Below are 9916 nucleotides of genomic sequence, written 5' to 3'. Positions count from 1 at the left end.
TTATAGTCCAATCTAGTTCCTCAGCTTCCTGGGGAGACCCTGTCCGGTCCGAGGGCAGAACCATCAGGTTATCAACCCGATCAATTAAAGGCTCCAACGTACCCTCAGCAACAATTAACTTCGTTGTGTTATAGTTATAGTATTGAGTAACCAGTATGTTAAAAACAATTGCAATTTCTTAACCATCTTCTGTGATCACCTCATTGTCAATTCAGTTTTAGTTTATACACAACATATAACATAATAAACATAAAATAACATGTTTAACATAACATCATATTCTCTTAAATTAAGGCAAACATGTGGTATCTGACCTTTTGGGATTGGCTCATTTCCCTTAGCATTATGGTTTCCAGCTTGGCCCATTTGGCTACAAAAAAATGTGTTTTGTCTCTTTTCATACCTGAGTAGTATTCCATGGAGTAGACGAACCATAGCTTTCTTATCCAGTCTTCTGCTGATGGGCATTTCGGTTGCTTCCATGTTTTTGCAATTACTGATTGTGCTGCTCTGAAAATAGGGGTGCATGTTGACTTCTCGTAAAACAGGGGTTTGGGGTATATTCCTAGGAGTGCTATTGCTGGATCATACGGTATGCCAATTTTGAGTTGTTTGAATGTTCTCCATACTGATTTCCATAGAGGCTGTACCAACCTGCAGCCCCACCAGCAGTGGAGTAGGGTTCCATTTTCCCCACAACCTCGCCAACAAGTGTTGTCGGTGCTTTTATTCATGTGGGCCAGTCTTACTGGCATCAGGTGGTACCTCATTGATGTTTTCATTTGGATTTCCCTTATTGCCAGGGAACTTGAGCATTTTTTCATATGTTTATTTGCCATTTGGGTTTGTTGCTTTGTGAAGTGTTTGCCCATTTCCCGTGCCCATTTCTTGAGTGGCTTGTTTGTTATGACATTTTGGTTATTTTGTAGTTCTTTGTATATTCTGGAAGTTAGCCCTCTGTCACCTATGTCGTGCGCGAAGATCTTCTCCAATTCTGTGGGTTGCTTTTTTACTTTGTTGATTGTTTCCTTCTCTGTACAGAAGCTTCTTAGTCTAATGAGGTCCCATTTGTTTATTCTGGTTTTGATTGCTAATGCTTTTGGTGTCCTTTTTAGGAAGTCGGGGCCTATCCCTAGATCTTGTAGAGTATTTCCAACATTTTCTTCCAAAAGTTTGAAGGTTTCTGGATGTAGGTTTAGATCTTTTATCCACATAGATTTGATCTTAGTGTATGGTGAGAGATGTGGGTCTATCTTTTTGTTTCTGCAGGCTATCAACCAGTTGTCCCAACAGCATTTATTGAACAAACCTTCCCATTTGCCTGGTTTGCATTTTTGTCAAAGATCATTTGGCTGTATTTGTGTGGGTTCCCATCTGGTGTTTCTATTCTCTCCTTTGATCTTCCTCTCTATTTTTTGCCAGTACCAGGCTGTTTTGATAACCACTGGCCTATAGTATGTCCAGAGGTCCGGGACTGCGATTACCCCTGCTAACTTTCTGTTCTTGAGAATGGTTCTAGCTATCCGTGGTTTTTTGTGCTTCCAGATGAACCTTTGAATCATTTTTTCCAGTTTCATGAAGAATGTTTTGGGCAATTTGATTGGGATTGCGTTGAATGTATATATTGCTTTTGGCAGTATAGACATTTTAATGATATTGATTTTACCTATCCAGGAGCATGGGATGTTATTCCACCTTTCGAGGTCTTGTTCAATTTCTTTTTCCAGTAGTTTGTAGTTTTCCTCAAATAGGTCTCCTACATTTTTGGTTAGATTTATTCCCAGATACTTCATGCTTTGCTCTGTTATTTTGAATGGTATCTTGCTGGTTAGGTCTTTTTCCATCTTGGGGCTATTAGCATACACTATGGCTGTTGATTTTTGTTCATTGATTTTGTACCCTGCCACTCTACCGAACTCTCATATAAGATCTATCAGTCTCTGTATTGAGTCTCTTGGGTCTTCTATGTAGAGAATCATGTCATCTGCGTATAGTGAAAGTTTGACTTCTTCGATTCCCATTTGGATTCCTTTGATTTCTTTTTCTTGTCTTATGGCCTCAGCAAGTACCTCTAGAACTATGTTGAACAAAAGCGGAGAAAGCGGACATCCCTGTCTTGTTCCAGATCTCAGTGGGAAGGGTTCTATTTTTTCTCCATTCAGTATGATGCTGGCATTGGGTTTTTCATATATTGCTTTGATTATGTTGTGGATTTTTCCATCTATGCCTACCTTTGTTAGGGTTTTTAGCAGAAAGTGGTGTTAGATTTTGTCGAAAGCTTTTTCTGTGTCTATTGATACTTTCATGTGATTCTTGTTTTGCAATGTTTGGATGTGGTGTATCACATTGATGGATTTCCTTTTGTTGAACCACCCCTGCATTCCAGGGATGAATCCTACTTGATCAGGATGGATGATCTGTTGGATGATTTTTTGAATTCTATTGGCTAGGATTTTGTTGAGAATCTTAGCATCAAAGTTCATCAGAGAAATAGGTCTGTAGTTTTCATTCTCTGTAGGATCTCTGCCCGGTTTTGGGATTAAGGTAATGTTGGCTTCATAGAATGAGTTTGGAAGTGTTGCCTCTTTTTCTATTGTTTTGAAGAGTTTGTAGAGGACTGGGGTCAGTTCTGTTCGGAATGTTTTGTAGAATTCTGTAGTGAAGCTGTCTGGGCCTGGGCTTTTCTTTGTTGGGAGGTCTTTAATCACTGATTCAATCTCTGCTTCAGTTATGGCTTTGTTCAGGTCATTTGTTGCCTCTGGGCTAAGTTTTGGCAAGTTGTATAAGTCTAAGAACTTTTCCATTTCTTGGTGATCTTCTGATTTGTTGGAGTATAGCGCTTTATAGTAATTTTACTTATGTTCTTAATGGTTGTAATGTCTGTTGTTTTGTTGCCTTTTTCATCTTTGATGCTGTTAATTCTTGATTTCTCTTGTTTTTTCTTTGTCAGTCTGGCCAGCGGGGTGTCTATTTTGTTTATCTTTTCAAAAAACCAGCTTTTTGATTCATTGATTTTGTGTATAGTTTTTTTTTTGTTTCTATCTGATTAATTTCCTCCTTTGTTTTGATGATTTCTTGTTTCCTGTTGTGTGTGGGGCTCTTCCAAATCCTGGAGGTGTGTGTTTAGTTCCCGTATTTGACGCCTCTCTTGGGCCTTGACATGGGCTCCAATTGCGATGAATTTACCCCACAGCACTGCTTTGGCCGTGTCCCATAAGATTTGGAATGTTGTGTCAGAGTTTTCACTGGTTTCCATAAATTTTTTGATCTCATCTTTAATTTCTTCTCTGATCTATTGTTCGTTTAATAGCATATTGTTCAGCCTCCAAGAGTTTCTGTATTTCCTTGGGCTTTTTGAATTGCTGATTTCCAATTTGATTCTGTGGTGGTCTGAGAGGGTACATGGTATGATTCCTATCTTTTTGAAGTTATTTAGATTTGCTTTGTGTCCTATCATGTGGTCGATCCTGGAGAAGGTGCCATGCACTGCTGAAAAAATGTATAATCTGTGGTCTTAGGGTAAAAAATTTTATAAATGTCTACCAAGTCTAGTTGTTCTAATGTTTGTATGAGCTCTGTTTTTTCTTTGTTGAGTTTTTGTTTTGTTGATCTGTCTATAGTTGTTAGTAGAGTGTTAAGATCACCCACTATTATTGTGTGCATATTAATGTCTCCCCTTAAGTCTGTAAGTAATTGCTTCACGTAGCTAGTCGCATTAGAATTTGGTGCATATATATTCACAATGGTGATTACTTCCTGATGTGTCCGTCCCTTCACCAATATACAATGACCTTCTCTGTCTTTTTTGACGTCTGTCAGCTTGAAGTCTATATCATCTGAAATTAGAATAGCTACTCCAGCCTTTTTCTCATCCATTGGCATGAAATATCATTTTCCATCCCTTTACGTTCAGTTTCTTAGAGGCTTTTCTGGTTAGATGAGTCTCTTGTAGGCAACAGATTTTTGGGTTCTGCTTCATGATCCAGTCTGTTAATCTATGCCTTTTGATTGGTGAGTTTAGGCCATTTGTGTTTAGAGATAATATTGAGAGGGTGTGATTTTGGACTGCCATGAGTGCGTGTAAGTGTTCATGTGTGTATTTGCGACTATTAGAATCTCTGCCTGGTTGACTATCCTCTTATGGATTTTAGTGGGGAGGTCTTCCCCTTTGCCATCTTTGATTTTGGTTTTCATTTTTTCTCTCTGGGTTTTGCACCTTCCTGAGGACGTTGTCTAGAGCTGGTTTCGTGCTGGTGTATTCTTCTAGTTTCTCTTTGCTGTTGAAGTATTTAATTTCATTCTCAAATACAAATGAGAATTTTGCCGGGTACATTATTCTTGCTTGGCAGTTGTTTTGTTTCAGGATTTGAAAGGTTTTACCCCACTCTCTTCTTGCCTGGAGTGTTTCTTCTGAGAGATCTGCTGTGATTCTGATTTGCCTTCCTCTGAAAGTAATCTTGTCCTTTTTTCTTACTTAGAATTGTTTCCTTGTAATTGCTTGAAGGCAGTTTGAAGACCACATGTCTGGTGAGGATCGCTTTGGATCGAATCTATTGGGGGTTCTCTGACCTTTCTGGATTTGGGCTGGATTTATATTTCTGGTATTCTGGAAGTTCTCCTGTATTATCTCATTGAGCACCCGTTGCAAGCCTAAATCCTTTTCTTCTCCTTCGGGTAGGCCTATTATTCTAATATTTGATTTTTTGAGGTTGTCTTTCATTTCCTGTATGGACCTATTGGATTTCTCCAGATTTGTCTCCAACTGTTTGATGAATTGCTGCCTTTCAGTCTGAATGTCTTCCAATTCTGATATTCTGTCCTCTGCTGTGTTCATTCTGTTGGTTAGGCTTTCAATTTTGTGTTCTATATCGAGGATTCCCTTTTTGACTTGATTTATTTCTGCAATGACATGGTTTTCGAATTCCTTGGACTCTTCCCAGTGCTTCTCGCTGTCTCTGATGAATCTCATCACTAGTTTCTTAAATTCATTCTCTGGTAATTCCTCTATGTCATGGTCTTGCATCTCAGGTATTGATATTAGTTTTTAGTTATTTTGGGGGGAAATACTTGATCTTTCCTCTGGGTCATTACTTTTTCTGATATTTCTCCTCATTGTGTTGTTCTTTCTTGCCATTTTGGGATTTTAGCCTCTGATTTGCTTGTCCAGAGCCATTGCCCTCGGTGCTGTAGCTTATAGGAAGTGTGACCTAGCAACTGCTGTATGGAGTGTTGGCCTAAGTATACTTCTTCTTACTCTATTTGGGACAGCAGATGATGGTGAAGTGAGTGTTGATTGGCTTCGTTTATGGCTGGGTTTATACCTCTGCCACTTGTCTCCATTGTAGCTAGTTGGTTGGGTGTTGTCCTATGTGTGCCAATGTGGATAGGGTGTAAATGATATAGTTTGTAACCTTGGGCTTCTTCTCTTTGCTCTGGGTAGATGTAGAGCTTGCTGTTCCACACCCAACTATACCATCATAGATGTATTCCCCTGTTGCGAAACCCCCTGCTGTGGCCCTGCTTGCCTGTGTTTCTTCCCGGTTCAGGAGATCTGTTGGGTGGTGCCACTGACTCTGGGGCTCTAGCTAAGCACAGCAGGGTTTTCCAGCTGCTTGTTGCTCAGAGTTTGTGGACCACAGCCCCGAGCTGGGTCAGGAGGCTCTATGTCCCAGCCCTAGTGTCAGACCTTCCCCCTGCAGCTCCCACTCAAAATCGTTGCCCCACTGGGACACACACTACTCCACGCCTCCGTCCCAGTTAGTTGACTCTGCTGAGCTGTGTCTTGCTTCTTGGGCTCAGTGCCTCTGCGCCACCTGAGGCCACAGGTCTGCAGAGCCGCGTATTGCCTCTTGGGTTCAGGGCCTCTGCGCAACCTCAGGCCACAGGTCTACAGAGCCACATCCCGCCTCTTGGGCTTGGGGCGGGTGCCTCGTGTACCTGGGGCCCCTGCGCCACCTCAGGCCACAGGTCTGCAGAGACTCGTCTTGCCTCTTGGGCTCAGGGCCTCTGCGCCACCTCAGGCCACAGGTCTGCAGTGCCCCGTCCTGCCTCTTGGGCTTGGGGCAGGAGCCGCGTGTACCTGGGGCCTCTGTGCCACCTCAGGCCACAGGTCCACAGAGCTGCATCTTGCCTCTTGGGCTCGGGGCCAGCTGCACCTAGCCGGGGCCTCTGAGCCCCCTCGGACCACAGGTCTGCCCAGCCGTGTCTTGCCTCTTGGGCTGGGGACCCGTGCTGCACACTGCGGGTGTCTCTGTCTTGGGCCCCTGCCTCCTGTGGTTTGGAATCTACACGCTAGGCTGGGTTGGAAAGATCCGTCAAGTTCTTCTCCCTGGAATTCCCACTCAAAAGAGTTGTCCCACCGGGAGATGTAGTAAGCGACTCCGCTGCCAGGCCAGCAGGTTTTGTTTAGCAGCCTCCAGCTTCTATCTGCTGGGAGAACTTGCCCCGCGGTTCTGCAGAACCGGCTTTGCTTCGGGGTCTCCTACTGAGCTAAGCACAGCAGAGGATCTGCTCGAATTCACAGTCCTGCCCTGCACCCTTTACAAGGCTTTTCTTTTTCTTTCTCTTTTTTTTTTTTTTTTTTTTTGCACTTTCTCAAAGGTGTTCCGCCATTGAAAGCAGAGCCATGGGAGTCATGTAGCCGTGCTCCCACCAGCCTGCACCTTTGTCCAGGGAGGCTCTGCCGTGTGTTGCCCCACTCCTAGTGCTCAGGCTGAGCCCAGCAACATTTTCCACTGGAGTCTCTTGCAGCTAGTCAACCATTCGGAGCTGAGTTGGGGATTACTGTAACCCGGTCCCAGAGCGCAGTTTCAGTCCCTCTGCACTCTCTTAAAGCTGCTGACCTGCTGGGAGGCACGTTTCGGGGCAACCCCCCCTGCTTATCTTCGTGGGTTGATGCCCCCTTTGTTCAATCCAGTAGCCTTCCTTAGGGTCTCCTGCACTCCAGTGGTTGGTGCCCCTGTGGGTGTGGACGCCTGTCCTTCCAATCACCTTTGTCCTCCCAGGAACTGCTGAGATTCTGCCACCTTCCCTCTGGCTGGGATCGCAACTCACCAAAATTCTCATGGTGTGCTGTCTCCTCTTTTTCCCTTTTTATGGTTGTCTCTCCACGCTGTGTAGATCTTCTTACTTCAGCGAACTCCAGTGACCTTCCTACACCTATCCCTACAATTCTGTGTCTCCTGGTTTGTTTTTCTGCAGGATCGGTTCCCCTCTGTCCCCACTCTGCCCTACACCAGCTCTTTATGGTTGGCCATCTTTCGTTCTCCCCTTCCATATCATATCATTCTTAAGATACATTCTGTCAGCATGACTTAGCTTTTATTTTTCCTTGATCATTGAGCTGAAGAATTATGATTTATTTCCATGAGCATAGAATTTTGATTAAATAATTTGCTCTACAAAACAAAATGTGTCTTTGCTCTTTTTGCTTCATCTACTTAACAGTTTATTTGTTGGTACGAGCAGATGCTTTTTAATTTTATATATTGAATAATGGCTGTTAAACTTAATGATTTACTTCTGATGAGCAAATCTCTTGAAATTACTAATATAGATTTAACATTTAGATTATTTTCTCAACTACAAAGACTTAGGAATTAGGTATTGATGGGAAATTCTATAAAAAGAATGAAAGAACATTCTCATTCATTAAGTTAGGAAAGCATAAAGGACACAAATTTCAATACAGGAAAAACTTTGAATTATGAGAGGCATGCAGATGTTGAGACTTTCATACTGCATATACAAGTTGCAAATAACAGTAAATTCTGTATATTTATATAAAGATTTAAAATTCTGGATTATTTTATTTAGCAAATGAAAGTATTCACATTTTCAGGTTTTTCATCAACTTGACAAAACTATTATCATTTCTATCAACTTTTGCAGAATACCAACTATTCTTTTATCAGAACCGATAAGCACCAGTGGACTCACAACTGGATAGACATTTCCAACAAGCCTGTGAATATCCAAGACAATTGGTTCATATTTCTGCAATACAGCTGAGAAGGATGAGATGATGATATCCACACAGTACATAATCACAAAGAAACTCACAAGCACTAAGACAGTACAGGTGGCCTGTTTTGCTGGGGAAATTCTTGGGGGAAATTCTCATGCTGTGAAGGTATTCAGACTTCCTGTGATGGCTACATAAGAAAATAATCATGTACGTGCTGGACAGCAGCATGATTCCTACAAAGAAGATGTTCTGGAACAAAGAAAGTGAGAGAAATAGCACCATGATGATGGAGTTCATCGTGGAAAGTGAGCAGTTTTTGCTGACATTGAGTAGATTGGTCCTGTTGGAATGAGCTACAGTATAGATGATCATGTGGCTATTGGAAGACAGGTTGAGGGACCAAAAACAGAAGAAAGCAATGACAATATAATGTGTGAGTTTCTGTTTGAATCTTGACAAGCAGAAGGAGCTTGGACTGATGGTGATGATCTGAATGATGCTCAAAAGGCAGGTATTGGAGATGGAGAGATTTCTTGTCACTCTATTCACGTAGAACAAAAGCTTACATTTCAATTCATTTGAAAAATTCAACAATTGGAACATGTCTTCAGATAAAATGAGCAGTGCAGTAAGTAGCATTACAATGTGAACAGAAGCCAAGTGACAGGTTACTGTATCAGTGGGCTTTGGCCTATGAACCTGGTGGCCTGTGAAGATGTGGAAGACAAGGAAGAAGGCATTGGCTAAGGTTCCAATGCCAGCTTGGAAAAAATATACATTTTTAAATAACATTAGTAATGATTTTGTTCATCTCAGCATACTGAATATATTTCAGATACCTATAAAATAAAAGACCTATGTCATATCACATGTGATTTTCACATTTGTGATGAAAACTATCACAAACCGTCATATTTATTTAGACTATTGATGTATAATGAGCCCTGAATGCTTAATAGAAATTTCTAGATATAAAAATTCTACATTTCTGTTTCCACAATAAATATATTGTCATTATGTTAATTTTGAATCCATTCAAGATTCCTCAATTTGTGGATATCAAAAAACTCTGTAACAAAACAATCTGATTTTTCACTTTTATTTCAAAACATTTTCAAGCAAACTCTAAGAACATACAATGCATACATATTTTAATCTTTAATAATTCATATTCAGGAATGCATGAATGGACAAAACAATTCTTCTGCAACCACAAGGCATGCATGAATTTACAAAGTACACATTGCATAATTGATTAAATGATTGGTGAACTTTGTTCAAAGGTTTAATCTGGCAAAGCAAAAATGCTGGTACGTAAGCACTGGTACCTGATTTTTCCAAAAACACTTATGTACACCCTCAACATAACATGGATTCAGGATAAAATTGACTAAATGATTCACTATTCACATATTTGAAGTAAAATACCAATTCAGTTTCAATAATATATTGAAGCATGGAGTATATATGTGCAATCATTTTTACTTACATATGTATGGGCTTGTACTACCCTAATTCATATATCATGAGCCATGCATTAAAGTAAAATAATTAATAAATGAGTTGGTAAATAAATAAAAGGATACTGAGTAAGAATTAAAAATAATAAAGAAAGAAAGAAAGAAAGAAAGAAAGAAAGAAACAAACAAACAAACAAACAAACAAACAAAGAAACAAAGAAAGAAAGAATATAAATTGGCAAATAAAAGGTAAAGAATACTGGGTAAGAATTTCAGTATTTGCCTCTTCTACTGCAGAATTATTTGGGTGATGTTCCCTAAAGTGTATTGCTCTGAATTAGTCTGAAATAGTCCACCATGTCCTGAAACAGATTTGATCTTGAAAGTCATCAAACTTCCTCCATGTCCAAAGAGACTTCCCATATTGCCAAATTGACTGAGGAAGGTGTGGCTAAAGTGAATGAACATTGACAGGTGAAGTAAAATATTT

General features: G+C 40.6%; 1 pseudogene; it reads right to left on the bottom strand.

Moving 5' to 3' along the window:
* Positions 1 to 7848: 7848 nt before the first annotated feature.
* Positions 7849 to 8758, bottom strand: LOC131481663 (putative vomeronasal receptor-like protein 4; annotated as a pseudogene).
* Positions 8759 to 9916: the final 1158 nt, after the last annotated feature.

This window comes from Ochotona princeps, chromosome 13, assembly GCF_030435755.1.
Source record: "Ochotona princeps isolate mOchPri1 chromosome 13, mOchPri1.hap1, whole genome shotgun sequence".
Classification (NCBI taxonomy): domain Eukaryota; kingdom Metazoa; phylum Chordata; class Mammalia; order Lagomorpha; family Ochotonidae; genus Ochotona; species Ochotona princeps.
Note: the sequence above shows the minus strand (reverse complement) of the source record. Positions and strands in the feature narration are given on the sequence as shown.